The sequence below is a fragment of the Mauremys reevesii genome, unplaced genomic scaffold (genome assembly GCF_016161935.1).
Source record: "Mauremys reevesii isolate NIE-2019 unplaced genomic scaffold, ASM1616193v1 Contig51, whole genome shotgun sequence".
Taxonomy (NCBI): Eukaryota; Metazoa; Chordata; order Testudines; family Geoemydidae; genus Mauremys; species Mauremys reevesii.
This window is the reverse complement of record NW_024100864.1, coordinates 232,184-250,432: the sequence shown is the minus strand read 5'-3', so window position 1 is coordinate 250,432 and position 18,249 is coordinate 232,184. Positions and strand designations below refer to the sequence as shown.

At 49.3% G+C, this 18,249-nt stretch overlaps 7 non-coding genes across 7 annotated transcripts; 6 read left to right on the top strand and 1 right to left on the bottom strand.

Moving 5' to 3' along the window:
- The first annotated feature begins 3,125 nt into the window (after nt 1-3,125).
- TRNAK-CUU lies at nt 3,126-3,198 on the top strand. The gene has a single exon. It is a non-coding gene; the product is annotated as a tRNA-Lys (tRNA).
- A 650-nt stretch (nt 3,199-3,848) lies between these two features.
- Nucleotides 3,849-3,920, top strand: TRNAE-UUC. Its single transcript has one exon. It is a non-coding gene; the product is annotated as a tRNA-Glu (tRNA).
- A 3,909-nt stretch (nt 3,921-7,829) lies between these two features.
- On the top strand, nt 7,830-7,938 carry TRNAL-CAA. The gene is made up of 2 exons: nt 7,830-7,867; nt 7,893-7,938. It is a non-coding gene; the product is annotated as a tRNA-Leu (tRNA).
- A 1,236-nt stretch (nt 7,939-9,174) lies between these two features.
- On the top strand, nt 9,175-9,247 carry TRNAK-CUU. Its single transcript has one exon. It is a non-coding gene; the product is annotated as a tRNA-Lys (tRNA).
- Nucleotides 9,248-9,899: 652 nt separating this feature from the next.
- Nucleotides 9,900-9,971, top strand: TRNAE-UUC. Its single transcript has one exon. It is a non-coding gene; the product is annotated as a tRNA-Glu (tRNA).
- A 3,264-nt stretch (nt 9,972-13,235) lies between these two features.
- On the top strand, nt 13,236-13,431 carry LOC120394333. Its single transcript, XR_005592264.1, has one exon. It is a non-coding gene; the product is annotated as a U2 spliceosomal RNA (small nuclear RNA).
- Nucleotides 13,432-17,802: 4,371 nt separating this feature from the next.
- LOC120394330 lies at nt 17,803-17,967 on the bottom strand. Its single transcript, XR_005592263.1, has one exon. It is a non-coding gene; the product is annotated as a U1 spliceosomal RNA (small nuclear RNA).
- Nucleotides 17,968-18,249: the final 282 nt, after the last annotated feature.

Below are 18,249 nucleotides of genomic sequence, written 5' to 3'. Positions count from 1 at the left end.
AAATGATACTCCAAACTGACCACCAAATTTAAGTTGCATGTTTTTCCCCTCAGGTGTGGGCTCTGGGGTTGGGCTGGGGATGAGGGGTTCACAGTGCAGGAGGGTGCTCAGGGCTGGGGGTGCAGGGACTGGGGTGGGGCAGGGCTGGGGATAAGGAACTTGGGATGCAGACAGGCTGCCCCAGGGCTAGGGCCAGAGAGGACCCCCCTCCCTGTTGCCGGCAGCCGCAAGCTCCAGAGGAGGGACCCATCGTCCCCACCTCCCGCAGCACACTCACTCTGCGCCACAGTCACTGCACATGCTCCTAGGGACTCTCTCAGGTCCAGAAAGCCCACTCGCCTCCCCTGTGGTGGGTACCGGGTGTCACGGAGTCCCTGGGCGCTGCTCTGGAACTGCTCCCCACCAAGCCAGGCAGGACTTTGGGGAGCCTCCTCTCCCTCGGAGCAGACTTTTTCTGGGCAAGAAGCTCACACGGCTTCACCTTCCTGGGTCTCTCCTTGGAGCATTCAGCATCCTCTGCCCCTCTGTGCGCTTCCCACAGCGAGCCCGCCCAGGTGGGGTCCTGGGGAAGCCAGAGGGTCCCGCCCCCCCACTTTGCAGTCAGACGTGACTCTCAGCCAGCCAGTAACACAGAGATTTATTCGATGACAGGAACAGGGTGTAAAACAGAGCTTGTAGCTACAGTGAACCGGACCCCTAGGCCGGGTCCATTCTGGGGGCAGTGATCCAGACCCCCCTTGTCTGCACTTCACGCCTGGTCCCCAGCCAGCTCCAGACTCCCAAACCCCCTCCAACCCCCACTCCTCTCTGCTCACCTGATCTCTTTGTCTCCAACACCTTCAGCTGGCACCTTTGCAGGGGAGGGGCTCAGGCCATCAGTTGCCTGGAGACAGGGTTTCGGCCATTCTCTGTGCAGACGGCATCACACTGGCCCTCTAGGGCTTTACAACAATCACACCCCCTTATCCCACCATCTAGAGCCTTAAGAAATGCATTGGGGAAACTGAGGCACACAGACACTATTCAGAGAAAACATTAAGCACATTCCCACTTCGTAACACCTGTATATGACCAGTTACATACTTTGAAGGGGTGTAAAATAGTCAAGTATCGTGCTAAACAAAATGATACTCCAAACTGACCACCAAATTTAAGTTGCATGTTTTTCCCCTCAGGTGAGGGTTCTGGGGTGGGGCTGGGGATGAGAGGTTCACAGTGCAGGAGTGTGCTCGGTGCTGGGAGTGCAGGCTTTGGGGTGGGGCAGGGCTGAGGATGAGGAACTTGGGGTGCAGACAGGCTGCCCCAGGGCTAGGGCCAGAGAGGACTCCCCATCACCACCACTGGCAGCAGCAAGCTCCAGGGGAGGGACCCCTCCTCTGCCCCTCTGCCCCACAGCACACTCACTCTGCACCACAGTCACTGCACATGCTCGTAGGGCCCCTCTCAGGTCCAGAAAGCTCACTCACCTCCTCTATGATGGGTACTGGATGGGGGGGTTGCCATCACAGGTGGCCTTCCATGTTGCTGCCCCTCACCATAACTTCACTGTGGATGGGGGATGGGGCTGCCCCTTCCCCAGCATGGGGCAGGGGCAGGGGCAGGGGCAGGGGCGGGGGCGGGGGCGGGGGCGGAATCATAGGGTCAAACACTCACAGAAGCCCCAGCAGCTGCTAAGGTGAGTGAAGTCCGTCTCCTGGCCGGAAGTCCCCTTCGTGTCTCCTCCAGGTAGCGGGAGAGGAGGGCTGCCAAAAATGGCAGGGTCCCCTCCCTCCTGAGGTGCTACAGCAGCTAGCACTGCTCTTATGCTCTAGCCCTTAGGCGGCAGCAGCAGCAGCAAGGGAGAGACGCGCGCTGCGCACTCTGTACGTTCAGGCAGGGAAGCTCCGGGGTGGAGGGGGGGAAGATGCCATTTCTGGGGGATTGTTCCCAAGCTGCAATACTTTGTGTTCAAACATCTACCAGCTTCCTTGGTGAAAAATAACACCAGGTTTCTTTGCAATATACAAGAAAGAAGGAGTTCTTCTTCGAGTGATTGCTCATATGCATTCCAGTTAGGTGTGCGCACGCCGTGTGCACGTTCGTCGGAAGATTTTTACCCAAGCAACACTCGGTGGGTCGGATGGGTGCCCCTGGAGTGGCGCCGCTATAGAGCCAGATATATACCACTGCTGACCCACCCGCCCCTCAGTTCCTTCTTACTGCCCGTGTCGGTCGTTGGAACAGTGGAGCGCGGCTTAGCTGACCTCCACTTCCCTAGCTACTCGTAGTTTCTCTCGTTAATTCTTGTATATATAGTTCAGATTTATATAGTTGTAGTTAACTTTATTCGTTTGTAGTATAGTTAGTGTATATAGTTCATACTATATATATGAATGGGTCACAACCTTAGCCCAACCGAAGGCACTGAAACAAACTCAAATGATGCTTCAGCTTCCTCCCTCAGCATCACAAGACCAACACAAAGAAAACTCCTGAGGAACGGGGCTCTGAGCATTGCCAGGTTGTGAGTTCCGTGCCCTCAGGAAGCAGCCAAAATGCTCGAACCCCCACCTGCTTCTCTTGGACCGCTGGCAACATGGTATTTGCACAGGAGCCGCAAGCCCGTCTTTCCTGTCTTTGTCTATCCCGGCCCCTTCCCCCCAAATGCTTTCATCGGACGCTGGAGGGACCTAAGGACCTGCAGGTTCCCGCACCCACCTCCTAAAGCAAACAGTCCTTCCCTTCTCTGACATTCCTGGAGCCGCACATCCTTGGAAGAGTTTTACCCCAGGGGGTTCTGATTCCCTGCGAAAAGATGTGTCTGGCGGCCGGCGGGGAACTGTCTTCTCTGCCCCCTCTTTGGGCGCTGAGAAGCTTTTTCTGAGAAACAGCACCTCCTCCTGCTGGGAGAATCCTAAATTCCACCCTCCCACCCAGGTTTCTCTGAGCAGCTGCTAGATGATTTTCCCACTTCTCTGGTCTAGACACCAGCATCTAACTAGCCTTGGAACGGGCCCTGTTTGCTAGCTGGAGAGCGAAGGAACCAGGAAAGAAGGCAAATGTCAGGAAAGGAATCTCAGCACGCAAAGAAACTTCCTTCGCTCTTCTTTTGCACTGTCTGTGCCTTTGCTACCCCTTGAGGCCTAGCCCGACTAGCTCAGTCGGTAGAGCATGAGACTCTTAATCTCAGGGTCGTGGGTTCAAGCCCCACGTTGGGCGTTTCATCTTGCACTCTTCGACATCACTCTCTCCCTTAGAGTCTCAGAGCATAACGGAATCCACTCTTTGTCCTCTCAACCAGCTGAGGCGGTCTCAGACCTTTAGTACATCATGAAGACAAGACACATTGACAATTCCATGGTCCTAAGAGAGTTGAGTCTCTTCTAGCCCAGGCAAGAGAGGGAAAAAATAACCTTTCAGAAGCTGATTGCCCCCCTCCCCCTGAGCAGCCATCTAGAGCTTCTCTACTTATTTCTATATCTTCGCCAGCGCTCAGTAGTTGAGATAACTGCTTCTTTCTCAAATCCTCCACCAGCCCTCTTCATTGGGATGGAGATTGCTTAAGGCTGACGATTCCACCACATCTTATTCATCCCTCATACATTTCTGTAAGCCCATGGAGAGTAAAACAAGATAGCAACAAAACTGTTTTTTAAAAAAAAAAAGACATGGCCTCAATGTATAACAATACTGGAAATTGTCTTAATATGTTTTCTGTTTCTTTTTCATATCAGTGCTAAAAATAGGAAGGGAACCGTAAGGAAACGAAGAGCTCAGAGCTTGTGTTAACCTCCTTTGAAGACGAACGAATGGCCTGTTGGACAGAAAGTAGGCCTAGAAAGTTATGCCCAACCACGCCAACTGTCATCTCCCTGGTGGTCTAGTGGTTAGGATTTGGCACTTTCACCGCCATGGCCCGGGTTCGATTCCCGGTCAGGGAGTTATCCTCTTCAACAAAAGTCTACCTTGCCTTCCTCGCTTGGAGTTCAAGCGGAAGAATGCAACTTCCTGGCCTCCTTCAGAATGCTCGGAAACTCTTCAGAGGCCATGGGGAAAGCAAAGCTTCCAACTACTACAATATGGCTATCTGCCCCTTAAAGCCCAGCCTCTGCACCCTTTTACACAAATACACTTACTTATGCAAACAATTTAGTTTTTCCTTCTTACCGAGCCTAACCTAAATTAGAACAACATTGCACTTTGACCCAAGATCTTTTTCTTTTCTTTTCACTTTTCTTGGTGAAACCAAACCAAACCAAACAATCATTTTGGGTCCACCAAAATATTTCACTAAATATAATATTCATCCAAAAACCTTTCACCCAGCGCTATATACAAGTCTTTGGAAGTAACACCCCGGAGAAAGATCATTAAGCTTTTCCATTCCTAAGATCTAGCCGCTGAAGGCTTCTGAGCATGGGCTATGGGCCTTTCACCTCTAGCCCAGTGGTTACCCTCTTGGTCAGGTGGCTACTGATGAAAGACAACGTGGTTTAGTGGCAGATCCATTTCAGCCTCCCCCTTCCAATGTCTACAGGAGGGTGTTTGTTTCGCAGTGCATCTAAGAATCAAATCAATTCTCTTGAAACCTCAACCTGGAATCAAGGTGATTGTAGGTCAAGGAAGGAAGGTTTTGTTCATCCTGTTCTAGTAAATGCTCAAAGTTGCGATGCTTCTTGGAGCTTCCAGACACATTGGCCAGAATTTTCAGAAGGTCTCACACCCACCGCTAGGGCCAGATTTGCAGAAGAACTAGGCTCCCAGTTAGGCACTAAAATCTTTAGCCAGATTGTCAAAAAGGCTCAACCTATTTTTCCAAAAGATGAGTTATTTTGGAAAAAAGCTTGTAAAGATTGTGGGTGCTGGTTACTTGTCTATGTGGCCCACACTGCTGGAGTTGGAGGTTCACCATTGTTTTCTCAGAATGCGGTGTCCGTAGTCTGCCTCAGTTCTGGCGTCCATCTTTTATTCTCCTAATAAATCAGCAGGGAGACTAAAACAACATCGGACTCACAGGGCTCCCGGAAACCTGCCAATTTGGCTCACGGTGAAGGTGTGTACAAATCATCTGTGCTGTAGAAGGGCTCTGGGAGTTGAAAGAGTTGTGAATTTAACCCTCTAGGTTTCGGGCCTAATCTGAAACTGTTTCAAAACCAATTCCTTAAATAGACCATAGTTTGAAGCATCAGCAATAGGCATCTTACTGAATATATCCAGAGCTTTCCCAGCCAATTTGGCAACCAAAGTTGTCATCTTCCCTTTCCCGAATAAGCACTTTGTCTGTCCTCCGGGCAACACGCTTAAAAATCACTACCAGTGTCTCAAAGCAATCAGCTGTGCACATATCCTGCTCGACTACGCCACTGTGATGGGTTCGGTCACAGAGATCCCCTTGGGACTGAAATTACTTCCGAGCCCGTTTTCCCTGCCAGCTTGGGACTCCAGAACCCTGCCTTGTTGAGCCAGACACCCTAGCCTGCTGCAACACAGACCCAAGCTCTGGGCCACACTCCCAAAGCTGCAGACTTTAACTCAAAACAGCTCAGCACCTGTCTCCAGCACCCAGCTCCCAGTGGGATCCAAAACCCCAAATAAATCCCTTGTACTCTCTATAAAGCTTATACAGGGTAAATTCCTAAATTCTTCACCCTCTAGATCACTGATAGAGAGAGATGCACAGCTGTTTGCTCCCCCAGGGATTAATCACTTCCTCTGGGTTTATTAATAAACAAAAGTCATTTTTATTAAGGTTAAAAGTTGGAGTGAAGTGATTTCAAGTAATAACAGACAGAACAAAGGAAGTCACCAAGCAAACTAAAACAAAACACGCAAGCCTAAGCCTAATACATTAAGAAACTGATTCCAGGGAATAGCTCACCCTCAGAGGTGTTCCAATCAGCTTCTTTCACAGACTAGACTCCTGCCTAGTCTGGGCCCAATCCTTTCCCCTGCTTCGGTCTTTGTTACTTCCAGCAGACATCTTAGGTTTTCTCATGACTGGCAGCCCCTTTGTCCTGCTTCACCCCCTTTTATAGCTTTGGCATAAGGCGGGAATCTTTTGTCTCTCTGGGTCCTCACCCTTCCTTCTAAATGGAAAAATACCAGATTTAAGATGGATTCCACTATCGTGGTCTCTGTAAGACCCCCTAGTTTCCATTCTTCCTGGGTTGGCCCACACGTACACAGGAAGGTTTGCAGGTCAATAAACCATTTACAACCAATTGTCAATGGGAGCCGTCAAGGTTTTAAACCGCCATTAGTGGCCCACGCTTTGCACAATTACAATAGGACCTCAGAGTTAGACTTCATATTTCCAGCTTCAGAGACAAGAATGAGACATGCATACAAATGGAGGCATATATTCAGTAGGTTAGAACCTTTGTTATGATACCTTACAAGAGACCTTTTGCATCAAGCATATTCCACTTACATCATACTCACACTTATAAGCATCTTTTCATACAACGTATGGAGTGCAACGTCACCGGGTGCCCTACCTACCCTGCTTTCGCTGCTTCCTGATGGCACAGAATTGACAACAAAAGAGCCAGGCTAGGAGGCTTCTAAAACCGAGAGAGCTGTTCTATCGCGTCCACATCCTCTCAGGAGGTGTCAAACCCCCTCTCTCCGTTTCCATCCCCCAAATCCTATCAGCTCAATGAGTTTTGTCCCTGGAAGAGCCTCGAGGGAGGCAGAAGAAGCGGAGAGGATTGCGTTGGGGGTAACTAAAACAGAGACGAGTTGTTCCTCTTGGGATTTTGGTGTGTTTCCCTGGTGATCCTGACGGAGGAACGGGAAGCATAATTCCATTTTTTTTCAATGCCTCGGATTGGGTTCAGCTGGTGAACTCTCTGCTCTTGTTCTCACAGGGGAATGGAGACTGGACCGGTTTCCCAATTTGGACAGAAAGTGGCTTGCCAAAGCCGAGGAGAGCCTGCTTCCTGCCTGCACCGAGTTGACAAACTGGGGAAGCCAAAGCTGATAGACCCCGTAGACGAAGTCAGAGTGCTATCCGCTCACATGGAGGGGGAGCACAAGCCCTCCCTGGGTTTCTCTGCCCAAATTATAATCAGTTGAGTGATTTTCCTGGACGAGCCTCTAGGTAGGCAGAAGAAGAAGTGAAGAGGGTTGCGATGGGGTAAATGAAAACCGAGGACTCTTCCTCTTGAGATGTCTTTGTCTTGCTCTTGTGATTCTGATGGATGAACCTAAAGCGTCATTTGAGCGTGTTTCAGTGCTTTTCCTCGGGCTCAGGTTGTGATGCTGAGCACAGGGTTCCTTCACTCGCTCTGCTTGGACCCTCTGTAATGGGGAACGGACCAGCTTTCGAAAGAGCCTAGTGGAGCTGAACGAAAACAGCAGTAAACATCCAGGTTCACCCTAGATTAATCTTTTGTCCCCAATTTTCTTGGGGAAACAAAACAAAAACAAGGTTTTCTTAAGAACTCAACACCCATTCAGGCTCCAAACTCTTTTGCAAGATTTCCAGAAGGGCTCAACACCCTGAGTGCTGAGCTAGTTTGGGAAAAAAACCCAAACAAGGCCGGTACCGATTGTGAGTGCTGGCTGCTTGACTCTGTGGCCCACCGTGCTGGAGTTTGAGGTTCTCATTAAGCTAAGTGTCTCTATTCTGCCTCTGTCCTAGTGTCCATCTAATAAGTGAGGGGGGGAGATTAGAACACCTCAGAAGGCACAGGGTTGTAGGAAACCTGAAACTTTAGATGAGGGTGATGGTGTCTAAAAACCAGATGTGATGTAGGTGTTGAACGGGAGATGCTGTCTTGGCCTTCTTGAGCGGCTCATACAATATTGAAGAAAAGGAGGGTTGAGAGAGCTGCGTTTGTTCCAGCGTCAGGATGGCCGAGTGGTCTAAGGCGCCAGACTCAAGGCTCTGTCTTTCCCACAACTGGGGCTTCTGGTCTCCTGCAGGAGGCGTGGGTTCAAATCCCACTCCTGACACAGCCTCTTGATTCCACCTCAAGAGGTGGCCTGGTTTCAATTGCCCTTGTAACATATTGGAAGAGCCCTTGTTTAGGAGCTTTCTTAGAGTAGCGGCAAGAGAAGTTAGAGGGAATCGTAAATACCTTCGGAATCCATGCGCTCAAGGCACCTAGTTGGGTAAATTCCAGTTTATTCCCCACCAGAAAGTTGGCATTGCTTGATCTTGGGCAGGTATGGGTGTCAAACATATACAGGTGGAGGAAGAAGGGAGCAGTACAGTAGACACTGATAAAGGGAAGGTAAGTCTCTTAGTCTCAGGGTTTGGGCTTGAGCCCTAAACTGGGTGCTCTACATACTCTGGTTTGGCTGCTTCATGAGGGCACAGAATTCACAACATAGGGAGCAGAGACAGGAGGCAGCTACAACCAAGAGCCCTGTTAGATTGTGTCAACATCCTATCAGGAGGTCTCAAAGGTCCATTCCCCTCAGGGGTTAAGAGCTGGAACCCCTGTGCTCAGGGTCACAACCTTAGCCCAACCAAAGGCACTGAAACAAACTCAAATGATGCTTCAGCTTCCTCCCTCAGCATCACAAGACCAACACAAAGAAAACTCCCGAGGAACGGGGCTCTGAGCATTGCCAGGTTGTGAGTTCCGTGCCCTCAGGAAGCAGCCAAAATGCTCGAACCCCCACTCGCTTCTCTTGGACTGCTGGCAACATGGTGTTTGCACAGGAGCCGCAAGCCCGTCTTTCCTGTCTTTGTCTATCCCGGCCCCTTCCCCCCAAATGCTTTCATCGGACGCTGGAGGGACCTAAGGACCTGCAGGTTCCCGCACCCACCTCCTAAAGCAAACAGTCCTTCCCTTCTCTGACATTCCTGGAGCCACACATCCTTGGAAGAGTTTTACCCCAGGGGGTTCTGATTCCCTGCGAAAAGATGTGTCTGGTGGCCGGCGGGTTACTGTCTTCTCTGCCCCCTCTTTGGGCGCTGAGAAACAGCACCTCCTCCTGCTGGGAGAATCCTAAATTCCACCCTCCCACCCAGGTTTCTCTGAGCAGCTGCTAGATGATTTTCCCACTTCTCTGGTCTAGACACCAGCATCTAACTAGCCTTGGAACGGGCCCTGTTTGCTAGCTGGAGAGCGAAGGAACCAGGAAAGAAGGCAAATGTCAGGAAACGAATCTCAGCACGCAAAGAAACTTCCTTCGCTCTTCTTTTGCACTGTCTGTGCCTTTGCTACCCCTTGAGGCCTAGCCCGACTAGCTCAGTCGGTAGAGCATGAGACTCTTAATCTCAGGGTCGTGGGTTCAAGCCCCACGTTGGGCGTTTCATCTTGCACTCTTCGACATCACTCTCTCCCTTAGAGTCTCAGAGCATAACGGAATCCACTCTTTGTCCTCTCAACCAGCTGAGGCGGTCTCGGACCTTTAGTACATCATGAAGACAAGACACATTGACAATTCCATGGTCCTAAGAGAGTTGAGTCTCTTCTAGCCCAGGCAAGAGAGGGAAAAAATAACCTTTCAGAAGCTGATTGCCCCCCTCCCCCTGAGCAGCCATCTAGAGCTTCTCTACTTATTTCTATATCTTCGCCAGCACTCAGTAGTTGAGATAACTGCTTCTTTCTCAAATCCTCCACCAGCCCTCTTCATTGGGATGGAGATTGCTTAAGGCTGACGATTCCATCACATCTTATTAATCCCTCATACATTTCTGTAAGCCCATGGAGAGTAAAACAAGATAGCAACAAAACTGTTTTTTTTTTAAAAAAAGACATGGCCTCAATGTATAACAATACTGGAAATTGTCTTAATATGTTTTCTGTTTCTTTTTCATATCAGTGCTAAAAATAGGAAGGGAACCGTAAGGAAACGAAGAGCTCAGAGCTTGTGTTAACCTCCTTTGAAGACAGACAGAATGGCCTCAGTTGGACAGAAAGTAGGCCTAGAAAGTTATGCCCAACCCCCCAACTGTCATCTCCCTGGTGGTCTAGTGGTTAGGATTTGGCGCTTTCACCGCCACGGCCCGGGTTCGATTCCTGGTCAGGGAGTTATCCTCTTCAACAAAAGTCTACCTTGCCTTCCTCGCTTGGAGTTCAAGCGGAAGAATGCAACTTCCTGGCCTCCTTCAGAATGCTCGGAAACTCTTTAGAGGCCATGGGGAAAGCAAAGCTTCCAACTACTACAATATGGCTATCTGCCCCTTAAAGCCCAGCCTCTGCACCCTTTTACACAAATACACTTACTTGTGCAAACAATTTAGTTTTTCCTTCTTACCGAGCCTAACCTAAATTAGAACAACATTGCACTTTGACCCAAGATCTTTTTCTTTTCTTTTCACTTTTCTTGGTGAAACCAAACCAAACCAAACAACCATTTTGGGTCCACCAAAATATTTCACTAAATATAATATTCATCCAAAAACCTTTCACCCAGCGCTATATACAAGTCTTTGGAAGTAACACCCCGGAGAAAGATCATTAAGCTTTTCCATTCCTAAGATCTAGCCACTGAAGGCTTCTGAGCATGGGCTATGGGCCTTTCACCTCTAGGCCAGTGCTTACCCTCTTGCTCAGGTGGCTACTGATGAAAGGCAACGTGGTTTAGTGGCAGATCCATTTCAGCCTCCCCCTTCCAATGTCTACAGGAGGGTGTTTGTTTCGCAGTGCATCTAAGAATCAAATCAATTCTCTTGAAACCTCAACCTGGAATCAAGGTGATTGTAGGTCAAGGAAGGAAGGTTTTGTTCATCCTGTTCTAGTAAATGCTCAAAGTTGCGATGCTTCTTGGAGCTTCCAGACACATTGGCCAGAATTTTCAGAAGGTCTCACACCCACCGCTAGGGCCAGATTTGCAGAAGAACTAGGCTCCCAGTTAGGCACTAAAATCTTTAGCCAGATTGTCAAAAAGGCTCAACCTATTTTTCCAAAAGATGAGTTATTTTGGAAAAAAGTTTGTAAAGATTGCGGGTGCTGGTTACTTGTCTATGTGGCCCACACTGCTGGAGTTGGAGGTTCACCATTGTTTTCTCAGAATGCGGTGTCCGTAGTCTGCCTCAGTTCTGGCGTCCATCTTTTATTCTCCTAATAAATCAGCAGGGAGACTCAAACAACATTGGGCTCACAGGGCTCCCGGAAACCTGCCAATTTGGCTCACGGTGAAGGTGTATACAAATCATCTGTGCTGTAGAAGGGCTCTGGGAGTTGAAAGAGTTGTGAATTTAACCCTCTAGCGAGATGGCCCTCTTCTGCTTCCCAAAGGCTTTGGCTGCAGTAACAGCCCTGGGAAAAGCCCTGGCCCTCCTCACCTGCCCTTGCCCAGCACAACGCCTTTTCGGGCCTACACAGCTCCTCACACAACACCCGCCTGGGACCTTACCCTCACCTACCAGCTCAGCAGCACCTTTTTTCCTCTCAAAACCTCCTCTTGCCACCCTCCCCCTTCCACACTTCACACTCACCTCATCGCAAACTCACCCATGGCCCCTTTGGCTTCTCAAGCGCCTCTGGAGGGACGCAGCTTCCCAGGCACGCAGATCCTTCCCTTCAACGTACACTGGATGGACATTCGAAACACAGCCCTTTCCAGTAGGTAATGTGTTGCTTTTGGACCCTGATGCCCAGCAAGAAGTCCTGGTACTCTTTTTCTGACCAATGGACCCCACTGACTTGCCTTTACCAAGCAGAAACTAAGGACCGGCTGATGGCTCTCTTTGCAAATGGACGCCATCAGACTGAGCCACGAGGCGTGCTGCAGGATAGCCCCTCCCCACCAAAAAGCAATGCCGTGACCTGGATTCGAACCTAGGCTGCTGCGGCCAGAGCGCAGAACACTAACCACTATACAATCATGGCCAGGTGCTGAGGGTGCAGGCAGCAACCCAGTGGAAAATGCTCAGCTCTGTGCTCTCGGGGCAGCCACCTACCTCACCAGCATCACAGGTATTTCTCAAGTCTCCCCATTACAGTCACAAGTAAAATGCTGAGCAAAGGAAAAAAGACAGGAAGCCAATCCCATGCCTGTCCCTTTTTCTGTCTTCCTCCACCCCTGGACCAAGTCCCTCCCCCTTTGTCTGGGCCATTGTCCTCATGCCCCTGGCCAGCCTATTTCCCTTTGCATTTTTCCGTGGAGAGGAATGTTTATGAGTTTGTACCCAATTTTTTAAGGCTTTGCTTTGGCAAGGCTGTTGCCTGCTGTGAGAAAAACAGAAGGGGGCTACCTGAACTGGTGTCACTGGCTGAAGCTTATCTATAGTATATGAAAAAAGCTCAGAGCTCTGAAAATGGTTTATTTACTTTAAGATTCTCATGTTAGTGAGATTGTTTCCTAGCTAGCAGGGGACTGTTTTGTGATGTGCATTCTACTGGCTCTTTGGTTTTGTATGTTTTTGGGAGGAACGGTGGAGGAGAGTATCACGGTTGAAGAGCAGCAAAGAAATGTGTTGTTGTTTGTGTTAACGTTTGGTTTTTCCTAAAAGTGTCTGGTTTGGAGTCATTTGTAACTCTTCGGTTAGTTATTGGTAACGGCTTCTTATTGGGCCCCTGAGTTGAAAGGCTGCTCTTGCAGATTTTAGTTTGTCATTGTTGGAAGGTCAGTTCAAGAGCTGCTTTCTTAGTCTAGTCCGTGAGGGCTCTTCCACCGCCCTCCTTAATATACCTTCCAGAAGGTGATTGCATGGTTTCCCTCGTCTTCCCACAGAAGAGAAATTGTCCATCCCTTTCCTGTGGGGAAAACACCAGTGTTTTAACTTAGGAAACGGTCAACGTTTTGCCCAGATGACTGCTAGTTCATAGGCGCAGAAGAAGAGGAAGGCTGTGGCCCTTTGAGTCAGATTCCTAGCGTTTCAGGCCAGAAGGAACCAGCCGATCACCTCAGAGGGACTAAGGGGCACCAATGCCCCAAATGGCAAGGAATTGCTTTGATGCAATTGACTGTCTGTTTGAGCTAGTTCTGTGGGAAGGAGCAGAAAAGCGCCTCGGGCTGTGGAATAGCGCCTGCATAGGCTTTCTTTACCCTGTTTTGCTGTAAGAGTTAACCGTGAGAGATTGGTAGTCCAGGTCAGTGGGTGGCTTTATGGAAATTAGGAGTATAGAGGGGAAACTAGGGAGAGGAAGGCGTCTGCAAGACTTGTCTGTCTTTGAACAGAATTGTGTGTTAAGGGTTCTTGCTTCGAAGTCTTCCACTGGAGTCATTTTGGGGAAGTGATTCTCAGGTAGAATTCCCGAGTTGTGGTGGTTGTTGCGGTTCTGGGAGCTCGTCCTGGTGAGGTCGAAATGGGTGGGCGCAGGGGTGTGCGTGCATAGCAGAATGTGAGTATTGTTTTTGGGCTCCTTGGAGCTCAGATCAAAGTGTTGTGTCTGTTCTTATCAGTTTAATCTCTGATACATCCTTGATGTGAGGACTGTATATTAACTTGATTTTTGAAGCAGGGGGGGTTAGAACAGAAGCTTGCTTTGTCTGCCCTATGCATTGATCTGGTATTGCAGTGCTTCCAGGATCGGTGTATCTCCTTTAGAGGAGAACCTTCTGGTTAGAAAAGCAGAAAAGAGTTGAACTGTGATACTTTCTTTAAAGCAAATGTTTTTTGAAGTAGCAGAAAAATCTGGGTGTTTTTCTTTCTTTACAGTTTCTTGGAAGTGTTTTGTGAGTCTATAGATGTGAGAGGTTCTTCTTTGTCTTGCTAGAGAGTTATTTAAGAAGCTGGACTCCTTCTTTCTGCTGTGAGTCTTTTCAACAGTATGAGGGACAAATGCTTTCCAGATTCTGGGTCTGTTGGGGAGATGGGATTTTTTTTTTTTTTTTTGTATTTTTGGGGGGTGGGGTGGGGCGGTTGGTAATATTTGAGGTCACGTGTATATCCACAACTGCATGAGTTACACAGACTTCTCCCCACCCGGCCTACGTTCTATGTATCTTGGTTCGTAAGATCAAAACAAGGCACTAGGTGTCGTGCTGCACCCAGCACACAGGGGCCCCAATCCTGATTTCCCGTCCCCCCCCCAAGCCTACTGTAATCTAAATGCTACATAATAACCCTTAGCTTCTCATTGTTGTCATCCTCGCTATTGGAAAATCCCCCAAATCATGACAGTGGCTTACAAATCAGGAGGATTCTTTTTTTAAAAAATGTAATGTGGGTTCTCTTTCTTTCCCTTCTGGTTTTCTGAACCAGGCAAGCTAGAAACTTACCTTTCTAGTGTGGCCAGAGCCCCAGATTGCAGCAGCCCACGGCGCCTGGGCCTGGCAGGCAGTGGGGCTCCTCACTTTAATTTCACCCACCAAGTATCAAGTGTGAACTCCTCAGGCACTAGAACAGCCTTAACATGGAGTCACAGACAGACCCCTTGGGCACCCTGACTCTATCTTGCTACCCAGGGGTAGTAGAAGCTGCTGTAACACGCAAGCTCTGTATGTCCTTTAGGGCTAACCCTAGCCAAACAGCCAGGATCCCTTGCTGCTGCTTAGAAGGTGTGCCGGCTCCCTGAAGTCCAAGCAGCATCGTGGGGAGGGGGGAACAACAGTTTCTTCCTGACAGGGATTTTTATTCCATTCCCCCAGAGCTCAAGCTGATGGGGGCAAGTGTTTGTGCAGGGCTCTGCCTCCTCGGAGGTGTGTGAGGAGGAGCAATCAACCAAGTCTTTTGTCCATGGATGATCCACAGTGGCTTGCCTGATGTCTCAGTCAGGGCCTTCTCTTGTTGGAAAGGAGATGACGCCTCTTCTGGTAAACTGGCATTTCACACTTGGTAATGCTTCTCTCCTGACTGGTGGCGGGGCGGCGGCAAGGGTTTTTTTACAGCTTTAGTGCCAACGCTTATATATCACCTTACAACATGGGCTACGGCTATTATAGGTGAGAATAATGCATGCAGCAACTCATGAGCTTGTCATAAACTCTAAACACGTTTTTATAAAGCTAATGCCTGTTTTAACAACACTAACAAACAGGTGAGCAAGACTAGTTTCCAGCCATGCGTTTGTCACTTTTCAGTAAGGCCTAGGGGCCTTGGCATGAGCTGGCACCTGGTCTGCCAGTGTCAGAAGAGGATCTGCCCTCTCTTATCCCCAGGTGTCTGTACTGGGAGCAGTACTGTTCAACTTACTCATAAATGATCTGGGAAAGGGCTAAACAGTGAGGTGGCAAAATTTGCAGATGATACAAAATTGCTCAAGAGAGTTAAGTCCCAGGCAGACTACCAAGAGCCACAAAGAGATCTCACAAAACTGGGTGACGGGACAACCGAATGGCAGATGAACGTCGGTGCTCATAAGTGCAAAGTAATGCACATTGGCAAACATAATCCCAACTATCCCTATAAAACGATGGGGTCTAAATTAGCTGTTACCACGCGAGAAAGAGATCTGGAAGTCGTTGTGGATAGTTCTCTGAAAACATCCACTCAATGTGCAGCGGAGCATTGGGAATCATTAAGAAAGGGACAGGTAATAAGACAGAAACTATCATATTGCCTCAATATCAATCCATGGTATGCCCACATCTTGAATACTGCATGCTGATGCAGTCGCCCCAATCTCAAAAAAGATATATGGGTATGGGAAAGATTCAGAAACGGACAACAAAGATGATGAGGGGATATGGACCAGCTTCCATCTAAGAAGAGATTCATAAGATTGGGACTTTTCATCTTGGAAAAGAGACGACTAAAGGGGATACGAGGAGGTCTGTAAATCTATGACTGGCGTGGACCAAGTAAATAAGGAAGAGTTATATACTCCTTCTCATAACACACGAACCAGGGGTCACCAAACCAAATTAATAGGCAGCAGCTTTAAAACAAACAAAAGGAAGTCTTTCTTCACGCACCACACAGCCAACCTGTGGAACTCTTTGCCAGAGGATGTCGTGAAGGCCAAGACTATAACAGGGTTCAAAAAAGCACTAGATAAATTAATGGAGGATAGGTCCATCTATGGCGCTTTGCCAGCGGTATCCCTAGCTAGGTATCCCTGTTTGCCAGAAGCGGGGCATGGGCGACAGGGGATGGAGCACTTGATGATTCCCTGTTCTGTTCATTCCCTCTGGGGCACCTGGCATTGGCCGCTGTCAGCAGACAGGATACTGGGCTAGGTCTTTAACTTTGATGGGTAGCTGGGAAGACAGTCAATCAGACAGAACCCGTTCAACAAACCTCTTCATTTCCTTGTTATTGCCTGACTCCTTTAATTCATTTCCTTTTCCTTATTTCCCAGCAGACTGACTAGCCACCAGATTTGGGTGCTAGCAGAGGGACCTGACGAGCTCCTTCTTTTCGGCAGCGTTGAACTTGCCAGGGCACAGTCAGATTCTGGATGCTCATCTGAATGTAACGCCTAGCACTCACCTTTATTTCTGTTTCTTAGCTCTTTTGGGCCATCGATCTTTGGTCTGACCCGTAGGATCCCTGCATTAGGAGAGATGGCTAATTAATGAGCCCATAAACCTTGGAAATCAAATGACACCTGAAGTCTGTAGAAGACCTCGAAAGGCCCTTGGGGGGTGGAGTGCGAGCTGAGGAAGAGTTCCCTGCACAGCTTACCTCTCCATTCTCGTTTTCCTGTCCTGAGCGCAAAAGCCAGGAAGCAGCTCCGGGTAGGGAGGGGATACCATATGTGTGCAGTGGTTAGACAGGAAACAGCGAGGAACTGGACTCGTGTGGAGTGAAACAGGAAGCATCTTCTGTATGCCTGATGACTGCAGGTTTGAGAGAGTTATGTGGGAAGTGGAGGCTTTCGGTGGCTTTCAGAGGAAATGTAATGGAAAGGCAGCCGAAAGTGGAATCCCAGGTTTTTAAACAATCTTCCACTAACACACCAAACAGCTCAGGTCTAGTTACTCATTGAAAATTAGAATAAAGTTACAGCAAGATTTCATCATAAATGAAGTCAAACCCTAAAGATTTCAGAACACAACTGCTATAAGGAGCCACGAGGGAAGCAATACAAATCAACCTTGCCTCAGAGAAAGGCAGTTAAACAATTTCTCTTTTTTAAAGCAGCATAATCCCCCCAAACAGAAGGGCCCTGTTCCCGGAGAAGGGTCCTGGAGAGGGTTTTCCTTGTTGGTGCCGGCCATCCACCTCCCCGAAAGGCGGGAGCTAGGTCGACGGAAGAATTCTTCCAACCAAGGCGCGGACTGATGTAGCCGCACCGATTTACGTTCCCCGTGCAGCCCAGGCCCGAGGGTCGGTGCGTGCTGAACAGTTACATCAAAACAGCTCCATCCGTCAGAGGTGTGCAAAAGGGAAAACCCGCTCCTGGGCGACGCGGCCACGCCGCCCTAACCCGCAGCGTAGCTAAGGGCATTCGGGGAGGCGGTGGGTGGGCCTCAAGGGACGGAAAGCCCCTGCTCCAGCACGGGGTTGTGACAGCCTAGTCTCCGTAGCACAGACAGGGGGGCCACCAAGAGTCAGGAACAGACAGCGAAAGCCAAAGCGGCCCCAGGGCAGGGGGCGAGGCTGCCTGTTGGACGAGGAGACCAGGTGGGACAGGCGTTTTGGACAGGCCGTCCTCACGTCAAAGGAGGAAGAGCCCGAGAAGAAGGGCCGGGCAAGAAGCTACAAGCAGGGAAAGAAGCAGAGCAGGCAGGCAGCTCCCCTTAGAGCCAAAGAAGGCACTGGTCCAAGCCCCCCAAAAGCAGACTAGAGAGCAGATCAGCTGCAAAAGACCAGGGAAAGCCAAGAACACAGAGAGACCCAAGTAAAGTTCCAGAGCTTAGCTTTGCTTACAAAGAGGAACCTGTGACAAAGATACCTAGAAGTACAGGGCCTGTGGAAAAGAGCACTCCCAAAGGCCCAGACTGACAACTGCTTTCCCGAGAGTCTGCTTTGCAGTGCACTAAGCCTAAGCAGCCCACTGTCGGTTTTCTGTTGTTCAAACCAATTGCCAGGGGAGAGCGCGAACGCAGTCCCCCACTACCACAAACTATGCAGTTGAGTTTCCCGCATTTGGGGAAATCGCAGGGGTCAGCACACCCACAGTGCAATGGATGAGCCTCATCCTGGGAAAACCACCTTTGTGATCATCAATAACCAAACTTCCATACAAACGGACTTCACTAAAATAAGACAGGAGATCTACATCACTCACTTCACCTCTCTACAAAGGAAAAAGGACTGTAAGCTGTCTAAACTCCTACCTGCCACATGGGGCCACAACCGTGATACCCCTAACCCACCCAGCAATATCGTCAATCTATCCAGCCACACACTCAGCCCAGAATAACAGTCTGTCCTATCTCGGGGACTCTCTTTCTGCCCTGCCACCCCCACCAACATGATACAGTTCTGCGGCGATCTGGAAGCCTACTTTCGCCGTCTCCGACTCAAAGAAT